Source organism: Mauremys reevesii, linkage group 1, assembly GCF_016161935.1.
Source record: "Mauremys reevesii isolate NIE-2019 linkage group 1, ASM1616193v1, whole genome shotgun sequence".
Lineage (NCBI taxonomy): Eukaryota > Metazoa > Chordata > Testudines > Geoemydidae > Mauremys > Mauremys reevesii.
In genome coordinates, this window is record NC_052623.1 from 303,177,672 (window position 1) to 303,196,874 (window position 19,203).

Here is a 19,203-nt window from a genome sequence, read left to right on the forward strand (position 1 = left end):
AATCACTCACACCAATATCGCACATGTCATCATGTGTCAACGCTATCTCTAGTGCCCTGCATTGCTGGTGTAGGTCTTCTTAAGGTATAGTGAGAAGTTTTGGAATAGCATACAATATCCCAAATATACTGCTGTGTTCCTTGAGCTGCATGAAACGTTCTTCAACTGACTGTATTGCACAATCTAGCACCTGGTTAAAGAATTCAACTTTGAATTGTTGTTTGGGGTCTCTGATGGGATTATCCCATGCTTCATAATCAAAATGTCTTCTTCTTCAGTGACTCTTGTATTCTTGAATAGGTGGGAAAATAGCTTCAGCGTGACGTTCCTCTGCCAACTTCTGTGCACTCTTCAGAACGTTTTGAAATCCCTCATCTGAGTGGTAAGACTGTAGGTATGACTTTGCTTTGTCCAGTTGTTCAATTGCTCCAGATATATCAAGGTCAACACCTTGGAGTCTCTTGCTTACAACATTTATTTCAAACAGTATGTCATGCCACAACACTAAGCCACATAGAAATGTGAAGTTATGTATGTTTCCGGTGATTCCATTTCCCTCTGCCACTGTTCTCCCATGAACAGTTCCTGTCATAGCATTATCCTCCTTAATGGCAACTATGGCATTATCTATCATACCAATTTGGTGCTTGATAGGCTTTATTGCCTCCACTCGACTTTCCCATCATGTGGCACTCAGTGGTTTCAGTGTCAGAGAGGATATTCCCAGATGTTGCTTCAAAATTTGCCATCGATGAGTTGATGCAGAGAAAATACATAGATGCTTTGAATTACATTAAAAAATTCTGCAGCCTCACTAGAAGCTGATGCTGCATCACTGACCACCAAGTTCAATGAATGAGAACTGAATGGGACAAAAGAAGCTCGAGGGTTTAACTCTCAGATCCATGTCTGCACTTCTCTGTTCTTTCCTCTCATGTTGGCACCATTATCGTAGCTCTGACCTCTCATGTCAGCTATCGCAATTCCCATATCTTCCAGCTTTTTAAGAAGCACATTTGTCATACCAGCTCCTGTAGTATCATCAATATCAATAAATTCTAGAAAATGCTTTCTGATAGTCACCATTGCAGGGACATTTTCACTAGGGGTTCTGTTGTTGTTACAAAACGTGCCATTAAAGTCATTTGTTCCGTATGGCTGATGTCAGGTGTGCAGTCCAGAATAACAGAGTAATATCTTGCTTACTTCCGATCTACCACAATATTCTGTTTGACTTTTGTTGCCAGTAACCGTATGATCTCATTTTGAATTGTTTTTCCAAGGTAGTGGTGTGTGTACATTTCTTGGGTGATGACTCTTCTGAGATGCTCCTGGAGTACAGCATCAAACTCAGCTATCAGCTCCACAATTTTAAGGAAGTTTCCATTGTTTGGCACATACAGCTGATCTGAAGTGCCATGCAGTGCTAGGTTTTGGGTAGCAAGCATTCTCACAAAGGCAATGAGCCTTTTCAGAACATTTTGCCAGTAAAGAGACTCTGCTGCAATCTTCTCTTGATGCTGATCATCTATGGTGGCCTGTAACCTTAGTCTCATCTCAAGCTCTTTCCACCTATGGAATGCTCTCTGGTGATTTGCTGCCTTCTCATGGCATGCCAGATTTCTAGACAGATTTCTCCAGTCCTTTGTTCCTGTAGAACCCAATGTGGCTGGAACATTAGACTGGAAGAGTTTGCAACAAAAACAGTATGCAGTATTCTGGGTTTTTGAGTATATAAGCCATGGCCTCTCCGCTTTGTCACCATTGGGGATTTCATGCCAGTAATGCATTGGATGAAAACTTCTATTTTCATTGTCTTTTGGGATCATGAAGTTTTTCCACTTGCTTGGCCTATGCAGTACAAGGAAATCCATCAGGCTACTGCTCAAGTGCATCCACAGTCCTGGATCATCTAGACTTAAGGAACTAAACTCAGCAGCAGCTGTTTCTTGCGCCTCCACCACACTTTTCTCTGATCTACACTTTTCTTCAGGAATGTGCATGGTTACATCCATTTGAGATGGAGATATGGATGCTACAGTAGCTGCCAGGTCACCTGCACTCTGACTAACTGGAAGATCAGGCATCTCCTAACCACTCACATCCTCACTGGGGCCAGAAGGCTCACCGTGAACATTTGTGTCTATGTATCTCAGGAGAGCTCCTTTCTTTCTTTTTCTGAATGCTGCCCCAGAGGGGCATTTTCTTTCACTCATGACTGCTGTTCTGTGCCAGCTATAGTGGCTCTCAACACTCAGTTGAAGGGGACAAATAAGCAGGCTGGTAGAGGGACTGAATGAGAGAAGATATCAGCATTTTAAGGGCCTAACTGGCTCCTACTACTTCAGTTGACTGCCTGTTCTCCTCAAGTGGGTTCAGGGAAGCAGCAGGAAACAGGAAGCTGGTGTTAATCAGTCCAGGCTCCTGAGGGTGCTAGAGAGGTACATAAGAAGTTTCTCCTCTGCTCTCTCTCGCTGCAGCTCCTGCTGCTTTCTGTTATTCCCTCTCACCTTTTCTCCTGCCTGCCAGTTATGTCTCCTGTGCCCTCCTTCCTCCAGCACAGCACCCCACCATGTCTGTGCATCTAGAGCAGAGAGAATACATATGCACCAGCAGCAGACACAATTTTCTACACTCTGGGTCCTAGTGGTGCCCGCCACACACACAGTCTGGCACCTGAGGCGGCTGCCTCAGTTTGCCTCATGGTAAGGCCAGTCCTGAAACAAGTTATGTACTGTCATCCTGACCTTATCTTTTAGGAGGGGTCAGTGTGTTCCTGTTATCCTTAGGGAATGTTTTTGTACCATCCTTAATAACGGGATGTTCTGGTACCACTTGATATCGGGATGTGTTTGCATGAGTACTCTGTGCTTAGCACTTCTTAGGAATGTGTATTTCTGTAATATCAGCCCTATTCTTGCCAGATTCTGTGAGAAGGTCCTGCCTCATAACAGGCCTCTTATACAAGGGCTTATGTCTCAGGCTTTCTTCCTGTTACACATGAAAGATTGTTATAAGGAGGAGGGAGAAAAATTGTTCTCCTTAACTTCTGAGGATAGGACAAGAAGCAATGGGCTTAAATTGCAGCAAGGCAGTTTAGGTTGGACATTAGGAAAAACTTCCTAACTGTCAGGGCAGTTAAGTACTGGAATAAATTGCCCAGAGAGGTTGGGGATTTTTAAGAGCAGGTTAGACAAACACCTGTCAGGGATGGTCTAGATAATACTTAGTCCTTCCATGAGTGCAGGGGACTGGACTAGATGAGCTCTCGAGATGCCTTCCAGTCCTACAATTCTATGATTCTATGAACTTCTGCATGGACTAGCAACCCAAATACATACTCAGGGTCACTGGAGGGCTTGTACTGGGGTGGCTAGCCCAGCCTGAAATCCTTGCCACCATGTCTTCACTACCACTGTTACCTGTGCTAGCTAGATTAAGTTAGCACAAGTATGCCTACCCATGATACAATCACACCTTCATCTGCTGTGTAGATGTACTCTTAGGCTGTTATATCTCTCTATACTTTAGGACCAGGATTTGTCTGTGCGGGATGGAATGACCCTTCTCTGAGTTCAGCTGGAAATAAAGTGGTTCTTTCTAACATAATGCCTCCACTTAGAAGGGTTGTGGGTATACAAACATCAGGAATTACTCTAAGACATTTCAGTTTAGATGCATAGACAGATACATAAAGTTAACAACTCAGTGGAGTCACGAATATACGTGAAAGTATAAGCAATAATGTATGATTTCCTAAATGGAAAGGAAAAAGGTTGATGAAATACAGACAAGCAAAAGGCATTATTGCTTGGCTCCTACAGTCAAAAATGAGGGCTATAAAAAAACCCTAAAAGAATCCCAAGCAACTCACTCTCTCCCAGCAGAGCATCCCCAAGCAATTCCAGTCATGGAGCCTTCTCCAAAATATCATTTTTCAAAACTATTTCTATACATGTAAAATGATTTTGAGCAGCTGCATATGACAGTGGTTATGTGACACAGTATATCATCCAACCCTACTCTCAATCTATTTTCTCATAAAACTGTCTTTTCTCTGTAATATCTGCGTCTAATTATCATCAATTTTGGCTCAGGAAGGAAATGACCTAACAATGAAAAGATCTTAGCAGCAAAAAGGGAAAAAAATCAAATTAGTAAACAAAGAATTCTAGATGGTGAGCTGATCTTCAGGACACTCAGTGCTTTGAGGAACAGTTTATTAAATAATATATACATTGCCAGTGATGGAAGCCAGATTGCCATTAACATCTGTAACTGAACCAGGACACAACAGATTGGCAATTTTATTCAATAAAAAAAATTATCTCTAACTTCTACCACTGAAGCTACCAGAGTAATTAATTTCCTTCCTAAGTAATAATAGCAAAGTGTCCTTGATAAAAGACTTTGAAGACAAAATAGGAAAGGGATAAAAAATTAGACTGAAAGAGAGCAACATCATGCTTCAAAAACTGAGACCTTTCTTTTTTACAGCAATATTTCACCACATTCACTCATCACAATGATTTATTAGCAGACAACAGAAGTACCCCTGACAGGCATGGTTAATATTTTAGTACTGCAGGCAATGGTATGTGACAGTTTCACTTGTTGCATGACCTTTATTTTTCTTTGTACCATAATTTCCTAGAACTTTCATTTCTCTGGAGAACATGCAATTAGAGCTAGCTTTTCAGATAAGCCATGATCATTTCTCACATATCTTTAACTCCTATCTCTCCAAAATGGAGCTTGTTCTTCACAGTGCCCACAGCAAAGTAGTTTGAGAATGACCCGTCACTAGAAACAATAAAGACATTAGAAAAGTCACATTAAATGCTGTTGATTACTTATCAAAGGTTATTAAACCAAAATTTGATTTTTGGAGTGCTGGAAGATTACATACCAAAAAGTACTTATAACTCCCTGGACAGAAGCCAAATTGCCTTTACATCTGTAGCTGAACAAAGAAGCAGCAGAATGACAACTTGATTACATTAAAATAAACTGCCTCTACCTTCTGCTATAAAAGCTATTGGAACAATTAATTTCTTTTCTACATGTAAAGATAATGTCTCATTGAATGGGAAACAGCCAAAAGAATTTAAAACAAAATAAGAAGGGGATAAGAACAGAAAACTGAAGAGCTAAATCAGTCTTCGATAGCATGCTTTTTTTCCTTTCATGAACAATATTTCCCAATCATCTCTCCACACAATCAATTATTAGTACACTAAGAAACACCCCTTTCCAGGCCCGGTTAATATTTTAGTGCTCCAGGCAAGAGTATGTGACACTTTCACCATTTTCATGACTATTCTTTATTTTTCTTTGTACAGTGTAAGGTGCTGAAATGGGAGGACACACCCTGTGGGGTGAGAGCACAACACTCAGGAGTTTTCCACTGAACTTAATGTGAATGATGTGGAGTTTATCGTCACACTCATATCTCTTGGTGACTTTACTTAGGCCTGGTCTACACTAGGAGTTTATGTCGAATTTAGCAGCGTTAATTCGATTTAACCGTGCAACCGTCCACACCAGGAAGCTAATTAGTTCGACCTAGAGGGCTCTTTAGTTCGAATTCGGTACTCCACCCCGACGAGGGGAGTAGCGCTAAATTCGACATGGCTATGTCGAGTTAGCCTACGTGTGGACGGAAATCGACCTTAGTAGCTCCGGGAGCTATCCCACAGTGCACCACTGTGTTGACGCTCTGGACAGCAGTCCGAGCTCAGATGTTCTGATCAGCCATACAGGAAAAGCCCTGGGAAAATTTGAATTCCTTTTCCTGTCTGGCCAGTTTGAATCTCAATTCCTGGTTGGACATCGGGGCGAGCTCAGCAGCACTGGCAGCGATGCAGAGCTCTCCAGCAGAGGAGTCCATGCAATCTCAGAGTAGAAAGAGGGCCCCAGCATGGACTGACCGGGAAGTCTTGGATCTGATCGCTGTGTGGGGCGATGAGTCTGTGCTTTCGGAGCTGCGCTCCAAAAAACGGAATGCAAAGACCTACGAGAAGGTCTCCAAAGCCATGGCACTCAGAGAATACAGCCGGGATGCAACGCAGTGCTGCGTGAAAATCAAGGACCTGAGACAAGGCTACCAAAAAATCAAAGCGGCAAACGGACGCTCCGGAGCCCAGCCCCAGACATGCCGCTTCTACGAGGCACTGCATGCCTTTCTCGGTGGGTCTGCCACCACTGCCCCACCAGTGACCGTGGACTCTGAGGATGGGATAGTGTCGACGGGCAGTTTCTCGGCGATGTTCGCGGATGGGGAAGATGAGGAAGGGTTTATGGAGGACGAGGCAGGCGACAGCGCTTATAATACTGCTTTCCCCGACAGCCAGGATCTCTTCATCAGCCTCACAGAGATCCCCTACCAACCCTCCCCGGCCGTTAACCCGGACTCTGAAGGATCAGGGGAAGGATCAGTCGGTAAGTGCTATAAACATGTAAACATTTATTTTTTTAAAAAACAGGAATAAAAACTATATGAAAAGAAGGTCAATACATATAGGGATCGAACAGAAATCCTCTTGGGACAGTTCCACGAAGCTCTCGTAGAGGTACTCGAAAAGCCTCCGCAGGAGGTTCCTGGGGAGAGGTGCCTTATTGGGTGCTCCGTGGAAGCACACTCTTCCACGCCAGGCCATCCTGAGGTACAGTGGGAGCGTTGCCTCGACCAGCATGGCAGCATAGGGCCCTGGTCTGTGCAGGGATTCATGCAGCATGCGCTCTCTGTCTCTCCTAGTGACCCGCCTCAGGGTGATCTCGCTCGGCGACTGCTGCATCTAATTAGGGGAATTACTGTAATGTTACTATTGTGAATGCTTGACTTTTCCTTTGCAAAACAATGACCGTCGTTTAACAGCCACGTGGTGGAGGCTGCAGAGGGAAAGCATACAGGGATCTTTCCCGGGGACAGCCGCGAGGGGCTGGAACAGGGTCAGACTTTATGCTTTCCAGATTGCCTGCAGCAGGAGGGCACCGCTATCCATTAACTGTTAAGCAGCCTAAAGTTTATGGCTTACCAGGCCTGGCTGCTACACGGATTCTGTTGTCCTGCCCCACTTGTCCGATCTCCAGTGCAAGACCCCAGGCAATGAAAGCGAATGCCGAAAATTCGAACTTGTCCTGAGAGCACATGAAATAGGTGCCCTGTATGGTCTTGTTCACAGAAACTGAGTAGACTGTGTTCAGTGTTTGCAAACATGTATCTTTGCAAGGAAATCACTTCCTTTTTCCCATCACACAGCTGCGGCTCTTTCCCGAACTGCCCCGGCATCCCCCTCACAGAGGCTGGCGCAGATTAGGCGGCGAAAGAAAAAGACTCGGGACGAGATGTTCGCTGAACTGATGGCCTGCTCCAGAGCCGAGGCGGCCCAGCAGAGCCAGTGGAGGGAGACCCTCTCTCAGCAGCAGCGCTCACATAGCGAACGGGAGGACAGGTGGCGGCAGGAAGACCAGCAGGCGACTCAAACGCTGCTTGGACTAATGAGGGAGCAAACGGACACGCTCCGGCGCCTTGTGGATGTTCTGCAGGACCGCAGGCAGGAGCAGAGAGCCCCCCTGAACTGTATCTGCAACCGCCCTCCCCCGCCACAAAGTCCTGTCCCCCCCTCACCCAAAATCACAAGAAGGAGGGGCCTAGGGGCCGTGAAAACTGTCACTCCACCCCAGCAGAGCGCTCATGTACCAAACAGCTCTCATTCCCTAAAGTATGAGAATTGCTTCCCTTCCTGGCTCACCCAATCCAAAATCCCAGTTTCATCCCCCAGCTGTGTAGTTGAGTATTAAAAATAGTTTGCTGTTCATTACTGTTTCCGTCATGTTTCTTTGCAGAAGACTTTGTGTGAAGGGGAGATAGGGGTTTGTTAATTGCATAGGACAGCCACCATTACCAGGGTACAGACCTGGGGGCAGGATCAACAGCAGGTCACACACAGAGTGCAGTCACTAGGCACCCGGGTCACTCTGGGAGGTGTCTGCTGCCCCAGGTCAGTCTGGGAGGTGTATGCTGCCCCAGGGTCCGAGCACCTGGCATCCACAAATGGCAAGGCAGGCTGCCCTTACCATTCCCTTCCACCCTAGCCATGAACCTCTCCGATGCCCTGAGCCCCAGCCAGAGCCATCATCCCCCTACACCTACTCACCCTTCCCACACACCCCTCACCCCTTCCTGCAAACCCACCCCTTCCTGCACACCCTCCTGTAACCATCCTCCCACCAGAGACCGCTGTAGGAGCAGGAGCCTGTCAGTCCTCGAGTGTAGAAGCGGTCTGTACATCACTGCACACCGTACCCACCACAGTCTGTGTCCCTGTTTGAACCCTTTAACGCGAATTCGTTAGTAAAGAAAACTTTGTTAATTAAAAATGTTCCAATAACTTTATTTTTAAACGTCTGTTGGAAGGGGGAAAACCTGGTGAACGGGGTATGTAACCGCTGAAAAAAGTCAATAGTAACTGAAACAGGGGCAGGTTCAGCTTCTCTGTAAAGAGACTGGACAGTCATAGGTTACCCTGCTCTCTGAGGAACCTAGCTTTCAAAGCCTCCCGGATGCACAGCACTTCCCGCTGGGCTCTTCTAATCGCACGGGTGTCTGGCTGAGCGTAATCAGCAGCCAGGCGATTTGCCTCAACCTCCCATCCTGCCATAAAGGTCTCCCCCTTGCTCTCACAGAGATTGTGGAGCACACAGCAAGCTGCAATAACAATGGGGATATTGGTTTCGCTGAGATCCGAGCGAGTGAGTAAGCTCCTCCATCTCCCCTTGAGACATCCGAAAGCACACTCCACCACCATTCTGCACTTGCTCAGCCGGTAGTTGAAGAGCTCCTTGTCACTGTCCAGGGCGCCTGTATAGGGCTTCATGAGCCAGGGCATTAGCGGGTAGGCTGGGTCCCCGAGGATCACTGTAGGCATCTCCACATCTCCAACACTTATTTTGTGGTCCGGGAAGAAACTACCTTCCTGCAGGCATCTAAACAGACAAGAGTTCCTGAAAACACGCGCGTCATGAACCTTGCCCGGCCACCCGACGTAGATGTTGGTAAAATGTCCCCTATGGTCCACCAGTGCTTGCAGCACCATTGAAAAGTAGCCCTTTCGGATAATATACTGGCTGGCCTGGTGGGCCGGTCCCAGGATAGGGATGTGAGTGCCATCTATAGCCCCACCGCAGTTTGGGAATCCCATCGCGGCGAAGCCATCTATGATGACCTGGACGTTTCCCAGGGTCACTACCTTTGAGAGTAGTAGGTCAACGATTGCGTGGGCTACTTGCATCACAGCAACCCCCACGGTAGATTTGCCCACGCCAAAGTGGTTCGCTACTGACCGGTAGCTGTCTGGCGTTGCAAGTTTCCAGAGGGCTATGGCCACTCGCTTCTGCACACTCAGGGCTGCTCGCATCCGGGTGTCCTGGTGCTTCAGGGCAGGGGCCAGCAAGTCACACAGTTCAAGGAAAGTGCCCTTACGCATCCTGAAGTTTCGCAGCCACTGTGATTCATCCCAGACCTGCAGCACTATGCGGTCCCACCAGTCCGTGCTTGTTTCCCGGGCCCAGAATCGCCGTCCCATAGCATGAACGTGACCCATTGCCACCATGATCTCCACGGCGCGGGATCCCGTGCTTTCTGAGAGGTCTGTGCCACTCTCACACTTCATGTCCTCACCGTGCTGCCGGAGCCTCCTCGCCCGATTTCTCAGCAGCTGACTGTGGAAGAGGTGGACGATAAGGTGCGAGGAGTTGACAATGGCCATAAGTGCAGCGATGATCGCAGCGGGCTCCATGCTCACAGTGCTGTGGCGTCCGCGCTGTCACTGACCAGAAAAGTGCGGTAACAGATTTCCCGCCGGCGCTTTCAGGGAGAGAGGGCGGGAGTGATGGTTGAATGACGACAGTTACCCAAAACCACCCTCGACACATTTTTCCCCCAGCAGGCATTGGCGGCTCTACCCAGCATTCCAATGGGAATCGGGGACTGCGGGAACTGTGGGATAGCTGCCCAGAATGCACCTCTTCCAATGTCGATGCTTGCCCCGTTAGTGTGGACTCACAAAGTCGAATTAGTGTCCTTAGTGTGGATACACAAATTCGAATTCATAAGGTCGAATCCACAAATTTGACCTAAGTTAAATTGAACTACTCTTGTAGTGTAGACATACCCTTAGTGAACAAAGTCATTTTAACACATTGGAACTGCAGTATATTGTGATTCACTGAGTTTTCATGTCAATTTGATATGAGATGTGTTGCTTGACTGGTTATTCAGGAAGACTTGATAAATGCTGAGCAATCAGGTAATTTAGAAGTAGTTGAACTTTTATGTACAAAAAATTGAAAGTGCAGCAGTCAATAGCCAACAGGATTATCAAAGAATTGGCAGTGCTGTGGATACTGCAATTATCTCATTGACAATAGCTGTTACATGAAAGCACACAGGAGAAGAACCCACAAACAAAATAGTCAGCCTGATTCTCCATTGCCTTGAACCTTGTGCAGTCCTTTAGACAAGTGCAAGGAGGGTGCACAGTGGCTGTTAAACACTATCAAATAAGAATGGCAGCATCGTATACCCACTCTGAACAGCTCTGATAGGTTCAAAGCAATGGAGAATCAGCTGAAAGAAGTGAAGCTCATGCTGCAAAACGTCTGTTAGTCTATAAGGTGCCACAGGATTCTTTGTTGCTTTTACAGATCCAGACTAACACGGCTACCCCTCTGATAACTGAAAGAAGTGGAGGAACTAAAAGAAGAGGATCATAAAGAAAATAGCCTATTGTCTTTAGTGAAGCTGACGGGGTGTTTAGGGTTTAGGGCATTCATGTGGGAGATCCAGGTTCAATTTTCTGGTCTGTAGGATTCAGAGGAGGCACATAAACCCGAGTCTCTCACATGAGTGCCCTAACCACCGGGGCTATAGAAAGAGTCAGTCTCTTCTGTTGGAGCTGTTCCACTTTGTATAAATATGCACTGGGTCAGAGAAAGAGACAGACTCTCTCTATAGCTTGGTGGTCAGGGCACTTGCCTGGAATGTGATATCTTGCCTGGGATGTGATAGACCTTGGCCTGAGAAAATAGATAAGCCATGTGATGTGCCCTTAAGGTCAACAAATCTGAATTCTATCAGACCGAAGTGAGTTTCAGAACTGGACTTTCATAGAAATATTCTGTTTACATGGCCACCAGTTTAAATGGGCAAGTGTTAGCTTGAGCTCTCCCACTGTTCACAGCTGCCATGGTATCACACTGGGAGACAGCTGGCCAGTTCCCAAACCACCTTGAGGTTTATATGTAAAAAACCGTACATCTTAAACTTCACCTAGAAACTATTTGGAAGCTAATGAAGACTTCATAATGCCAATGTAAAGTGCTCTCTGTCTTGAAGATCTAAGGAAGCAGCTACATTTTGCATTTCTTTAATTTTCTGAATGGTTTGCCCCATGCAGAACACATAACTTTATTTTAATCTCACGTGACAAGAGCATGGATAACTGAAGCAATGGTCACTTCCAAGACAACACATTGAACCCTATTCACCAAGCAGAGATTTAAAAAAAAACATTCTTGGACACAGCTGAGCCTGAGCATCCTGGAAAGGCCAAGAAACAGAAACTAACCCCTAACTGCAAATCTGAGTAATAACATCAGCTGCATTTCCACAATCTTCACCATTTCTTCTGGTTGTTGCAGTCACCTTCCCAGTACTACCTTCTTTTTATGTGGGTTAGGCTTCAACCGGCTAGCCCCACAGCTAGGCTTGAATTTTGTCAGTGAGAGAATAATTTTCACCAGTACACAAATTGGGAAAAGCAAGGTGGTGATAGAAAGCCAGATGTCAAAAGTAAACTGAAGGCACCACTGCCTGCATCTCTTCATTGACCCTGCTGAGAGGCACATATACATGTTAAAAGATGTGTGCGACAAGTTAGTGACAATCTGGTGGGGAGCGTATAGCTATTTCAGTAAAAAAAAAAAGTCAGCACTGTTCGCTGAGAAATAAATACAAGATGGATATTTAGAGGTTCTTCATTAGAAACATCTATGTCCTTCTGTGCTCACTCTTCTGGTTTTTCACTAACAGTCCCTATTCTCAAAACTGTGCTTAAAGATGATGCTAGACAAAGGAAGTAAACAAAAATATTCATAATTTTAATTGAATATGTTAACAAACACACAGGCAAACCCTGCCCCTGTTCACAACACAAATAAATGCAACCCTCCCTGCAAGCTGTACTCTATGGCCACTGCAGCAGTCTTAGGTCATTACACTCTAGTGATTGATCAACGTCATTCCCTACACAAGGGAATGTTCTATTGATTTGTGTGCCAGTAGATCCTTCCTCTGGTTTTCATTCCTCCATGTGGGGTGGGGGGGGAGGGGGGGAGAAGAAGGGACAGGAAACCCCTCTATAGGTATGTTCTTCAGTATACAGGGGTGTGGACCTTCTATGGATGCTCCTGAATCCTGCTTCCCAGTAAAGCAGAACCATATCACTTCTGCCTCAATTTAATCTCTATTCTAATGGTATATTTTTGAACCTTAAAAACTGTGAAATTGAAAGAAAAAATGAAGGCTCATGAAGAAAATCAAACCCAAACTAAATTAGGATATACACGCTGGGCTCTTCTATGCTTATGTAATATTCTAAGACTGAACTAGCATTATTGGCCACTGTCAGAAGACAGGATACTGGGCTAGATGGACCATTGGTCTGACCCAGTATGGCTGTTCTTATGTATACTCATTGAAAGTGGGAGTTTTCCCATTGCCTTCCATAAAACTAGGCCCACAGTTAGCAATCTGGGCTTTTCACTTTGGTAAATAGCCATGTTCCTGTTCTTGAGATTTCAGCTGTACAAAATAAATGAACACAACACGCCTGTACTGGCAGCAATATGGTTCAATATTTTCACTAAAACAAAAAATAATTAGGAATCCTGTGTTCCATAGAACTCTATGAGTTAATTAAATTTTGTATGTCTTTTGCTTATCTCAGTATTAATTAAGTTGCAAGGCTGATGTCGGAGAAAACTCAGTTCTCGCTTTTTCGTTTGGGTGCAGCAAAATCAAATACTTTATTATTTCTCCAATAATTACAATGGAGGGAGGGAGTGCCCTAGGACACAGGGTCGCCCCAGTCCCGGACAGGTCTCTCTCAACTGGTAAACAGTTACAGCAAGCCTTTATACTTTTGTTACAGACAATAACTAGCAATAATACAGACAATAAAGAGCAACAACTACATTTTGTTTATACATAAGCCATTCTGCTATCTTGTTTTCTCACTCCTAGAAGACACCAGGCTGCATATGTGGTTATCAGTTACAAGGTTGTAATAACTTTTTACACAGTTCTTTCCCTCTGCCTCACACTATCCTTGCTTCTAGAAGTCTCACGTCATTAGGGTTACAGCTGGGCTAACTCTTGCTAATTGACTGACATGCATTAAGATCCCCTTCAAATCCTTATTAATTCTTTCCCTGCTTCCACACTGAATCAGTCTATTATACACCCATTGGACCAAACTACATTTGTTTCTTACCATTTGAACACTGCAGATACCAGTTTTGGTACCAGCAATGCAGCATGGATAGCAGAGAGAGGAATTCTTTCTCAAGCTTCTGATAATTGCACATATTATATTATGTTATATACTGGGAGACAGGAAAATGCACCTCCCTAAAAATAATTGCCCCAAATTATAGCATTTCTGAAGTCAGAGGAAAATTGCTGGTAAATACTGCCAATGGCAATTTGCCTGTCAAAACAGATTGTAATTAGAAATCTCACCTACAGAACTGAATATGGCGATCAAATCCAGGCGCCAAGTCCTGACATGCTGCCAGCTGAGCTAGTGTGACATATGCCACTAGCACATCATATTCACAGTCCCCACTTGGGAGCTATCTTACATTTACTAATACCTGAATATAGCTTGTCATTGAGTGGTGTTATGGCCTTGAGGAGTTTTTATTAAGTAGCATTATTCCTTATCTTCTGTGCCACAGGTTAGAAACTACAACGTTAAGTATTCTAAGACTGAAATAGCACTAAAAGCTTGCAATTAGCTTATGATAAATGATTTTATCATATCCACACAGGGTATTGAGAGTTCATGCAGTGTATTCTTTACTCTGAAAGCATTAGAAGTGCAGGAAAATATCCAAATGTGGGCCAATCATCGGCTACTGTAAATGGAAGCCACTCCATTGATTTCAATAAAGCTATTCCTATTTCCACCAGTTGAGGATCTGACCCAATAAGTTTAACATTAAACTTTACATCTAGCAATGGCTGAGCTCCCATTAACATTCTATTATCCTTAGACAAAGTGCCATTCTCCCGTCTGTGGTTCTCTATGTTTTTGTTTTTCTCACAGCCATTCATTGTTTGGCAATACAATACAGCCTTGTCTTTCTGAATGTCAGAATGTCTGATGGACTTTGAATATATTTGCATAATTGAGGTTTTGGAGAACTGAAGTGCTTTTCAATGTGATTTATATACCCTGGGATTCATGACTCTATTTCTGAAAACCGAATTATGGACCTTTAAGTGTAAATGATCAAGGCCACATTGTGATGCTTATTTAAGTGATTCCCTCCTGTTAAATATTTGTTTTTTGATGTATCAGTTTGCATTTTTATCTTGTTTTGTTATTTCCTGCCCATATTTTAAACCAGTCTACATGCATGGGAATTGCCATGTTGGATATGATCACTCCCTACTTGGTCAGTGGGACTCAGCAGCCTGGCTCCCTCGACCGTGGAACCAGTGCCTGGGCCCTCCTGAGCCCCCATGGGCTAAGGCACTCCCCCCCCCTCCAGAGTCCACTGGCTTGAATGAGCTCTAGTTTCCTAGTTGCATCCTTCAGGGATAACATGGCAGTAAAATAGTAAGCACAGGTTTAGCAAAGGTATTGTTTATTCACAAACACTTTACACTTAAAAAAACATAAGAGAGTTACAGATTTATGGAAAACATTGAATTCTTGAATGCAATCCCACTGGTCTGATTTCATCACCCCTGTGAGTACTGGGTTTGGTCTGAGTCCTGAGGCCAGGCAGCCCTTCTGGCCTTCTTGGCCTGACCATCCTTCTTCTGGCGTTGATTGGCCTTCCTTGCTTAGAGAAGTACCCCTTTTAAAGCTGACTGTCCACTGTTTCCCTGTGAGCTTCACTGGAGGAAGGTTCAGGCTGTAGCTCTCAACAGTGTCTGTGCAGAGACCCAGTCAAGGTCAAAGTCCCTGCTGTTCCAATAAGGAAGAGTCATTCATTGCCTATGGCCCTTGATGGTTCTACCAGTTTCTCAGACATAAACCATCCACTAGGTGTCAAGCCTCTGCTACAAAAGGGGTGTCTGATCCACAGTGAAATTTACAGTCAAAAACACAACACACACAAAAAATAGAATTCTCACAATTTGACACAGATACACCCCCAAACTGCCACATAGAGGAAATTTCTCCCTAAAGTCTATAAGCTAGTGGCTGGCTCGTGGTTGAAACTTGAGGGTTTATTCTATCCCTTTTATACCTTTTCTCCCAATCCTGTTTCATGTAATTATGGATGTTCTCATTATCCACATACATCTTCAGTCTTTTCTGGAATCCTACTGAACCTTTGGCCTCATCGATATCTTCTGGCAATAAATTCCCTTTGGGCATTGCACAATCCTCACTGGTGACTGTGACAAAGGGTCCCCAGTTCTTTGCAAACAGGTCTTATTTCAGACCTGACAACCTTACTACATCAAACACGTCTTGCAGGTTATTTATCCATAAAGAGTAACATGTAAGGTATCTACAGAAAGCTTGTAACTTGTCAAGATTCATAAACATTGCAAGATGTATGTATGGGTAATATTTAACAATAATATAACTATACTGAACGTGTGCTTTATGGTCTTGGAGTAAAAGTTAGTCACCAGGCAATAATATGTCTTGGTGATGGCCCATTCAAGCAGGTGGCAATTGTCACCCTTCCCTGGTTAGCTAGTGATCTAATATAAGGCTCAGTTGCCTAGCCTTGCTCCACCCCATGCTATCAGTGGAAAACCATCAGAGACAACTGCAAACAATCAAAACCATTTGGAGATAAAAAAAAAAGGAACATTACAACAGACATGGGATCACTCTGTCTTTGAATAAAGACAAAAGACTGTTTCAGTATAACATAGGGTGGGGAGAGGCCTCCTGTGTCCATTAACTGAGGAGACATCTTGTAGAGTGGGGGTGTTTTCAAGAAAGCTTGGATTCTGTTTTTTGTAAAGCCAGCCAGCTCTGCAACAGATTAAATGTTGAGGGGGAACCTACTTTAGTAGATAGGAAAGGTAACTATTAATAAGTGTAGACCCTAGTTCATGTTTTATGATTTATTTAGTGTCATTACCATTTGTTTCCATCACTCTCTCTTGTCTCTAGTTGAATCTCTATTCTTTCTGAAATTAACCCCTTTTTATTGCAAGTGCTGTGTGTTATACAGGAGCAGTGATTTCCGGTAAAACTAGTAGACTGGGCTGCATTGCTCCTTTGGGGACAGAGGATCCAGGATTTCTGTGAGTAATCAATGACACGGGCTGAATAGCACAGGGGAATGCTTCCCCAGGGCATAAGAACATAACATAAGAACGGCCATACTGGGTCTGACCAGAATACTATCTTCCGACAGTGCCAATCACAGGTGCCCCAGAGGGAATGAACAGAACAAGTAATCATCACGTGATCCATCCCCTGTTGCCCATTCCCAGCTTCTGGCAAACAGTGGCTAGGGACACCATTCCTGCCCATCCTGACTAATAGCCATTGATGGACCTATCCTCCATGAACTTATCTGGTTCTTTTTTTAATCTTGTTATAGGCTTGGCCTTCACAACATCCTGTGGCAAAGAGTTCCACAGACTGTGTGTTGTGTGAAAAAATACTTCCTTTTCTTTGTTTTAAACCTGATGCCTATTAATTTCATTTGGTGACCCCTAGTTCTTGTGTTATGAGAAGGAGTAAATAACACTTCCTTATTTACTTTCTCCACACCAGTCATGATTTTATAGACCTCAATCATATGCCCCCTTAGTCATCTTTTTTCCAAGCTGAAAAGTCCCAGTTTTATTAATCTCTCTTCATATGGAAGCTGTTCCATATCCCTAATCATTTTTGTTGCCCCTTTCTGAACCTTTTCCAATTCCAGTATATCTTTTTTGAGATGGGGCGACCACATCTGCATGCAGTATTCAAGATGTGGGCATACCATGGATATATATGGACTCAGGGACTGGGGTTCACCTATTGTTAACCTTTTAGACAAAGACAAGGCTGGCATAGACCAGAAGAGAGCACTTGAGTTGCTAACAAATTGATGGTGTTAGGGACCATGGGCAAGGCTACCTCTTTCTAGAGGCGGGGGTAACAATATGAATCCAAGTCCTGGGTATACTGACCATCACTAGCTAACCATCACTGTTATTACAACCCATCTACATTTGGTATAATCTACAGAACAATCGACTTGTGCTTCACTACCTCTTCCAGATCATGGATAAAACCAGCCCAACCCTAGTCTCTGCAGCACCGTATGAGACATCTCCCCCACCTCAAAATATTGCTGTTTATATTATCCTTTATTTATGTTCCTTTAGTCATATTTCAGCCCAGGTGACAGGGCACACATCAAAGCTCATTTGAATTAATTTTTCAATAATGATTTTCTGAAGCACTGTGTTGAATATTTACTGAGCTATATATTGAAGTTACTACATTCCTTACAGATACTGTATAAAACTACACAAAATAAAACATTTTAAGTAACAAACAACTCCTTTTTCCCAACATCTAGATGGTCGTTCTCTATTTCTAGGCTGAATTCCAATTATTTGGGGAAATTTCTTCTCAGGGCAAGAAGTGTTGCCTGAAGCAATAAAAAAACATGGAAATAACGCCAAGACTGATACGATCTCTACATCGCCTAGAGGCAGGATATATTAAATTTCTTTGTAAAGCAATGCAATTTCTACAACTTTTTTTAGATAAATCTTCTCAAGAACTTATATGCCTACTTTCAACTGATCATATTTACCAGCATCTAACAGTATGGGGTTACATTTGGGTTAGCTAAAAATCATTCTAATTGGAAATGACATGAATAAAGATGTGAAAATCTTTCACAGAGAGCGTATTCCTTAGAATTTTGTTCCACACAACTTCATAAATAATATTATACAACTGAATGTTACATTTCCATTGGTCCATAAATTGAAGGAGTGAGGTCTGTCTTCTAAATTTGGAGACACAGTCAGGCTAGGTCAAGCCTAATAAGTTTTCAAATTCCATTTTTGCTCTGGTTTTAAAACAAAAATGCTGATAAAAAAGTGGATGGTTTATAACTTCTCCCAGACTGGTGATTATTATCCCTTAATCTTCCAGTTAGAGATAAACCAAGCATGGAATGTCCAGTTTTGACAATATACCCTAGCAAAGAGAATCTGTTGAATCAGCCATACCTTGTAGCTAATACTAATTTAGAATATAAATCTTTGTGACAGACAATTGTGACATCATCCTCCCCAGAGCGTCATTCCATGGAACTGGAGTTTAAAGATAATGAAATGGTTTGTGGCTCAACAACTCTATTACGGTCTATGGAGGAAGGAGCAGCATGCTGTAGCTTGAGAGCATTATGAGCATTCTCAGTCTAGCGCAGCAATTGTAGCTAACGAGCACATTATTTTGGCCCCCATGTAGAATAGGTCTTTCGGAACACTGCTTGATCTTCTGCCTGCCTCAGATTTTCTCTCTGAATTCACCATTCTTGGCAGCAATACAGTAAGTTGCAGATGGGTTTGTTTTGTGAGCTACTTCTTTATTTTTCTTCCATTTGATTGTGATGCCTGAACATTAATTATGCAAGTGGTTTCACAGAAGAGCCCTGCGTACTAACACTGAAATGTCAATTGAATATGCTCTCGTTAACATTTATGAAATAAATGTGGTGAGCAACTCAGAGTATGGATGTATTTGCGCCGGGGAGCGGGTGGAGGAGGATTATCAACAGGGGAAAAGAGCTAGAGGGGAGCATACCGTTGTTTTCCTAAAAAGTGTATCTAGGCAGAAAGTATGCATTGCATGTATTTGTTCCATCTTGCATTGCGTTGTTAACTGCACAAGATGAGACTTTCAGCCTTTGTAACAAACAAAC

At 43.8% G+C, this 19,203-nt stretch overlaps 1 long non-coding RNA gene across 3 annotated transcripts in view; it reads left to right on the forward strand.

Annotated features, from left to right (window-relative positions):
• The first annotated feature begins 18,598 nt into the window (after positions 1-18,598).
• The window catches only part of LOC120395905, a 34,568-nt gene continuing 33,963 nt past the window's right edge, over positions 18,599-19,203 (forward strand). For all 3 annotated transcript variants that reach the window (XR_005592880.1, XR_005592881.1, XR_005592879.1), the window contains exon 1: positions 18,599-18,830. This is a non-coding gene — a long non-coding RNA (uncharacterized LOC120395905). The remainder of the gene's footprint in view (positions 18,831-19,203) is intronic.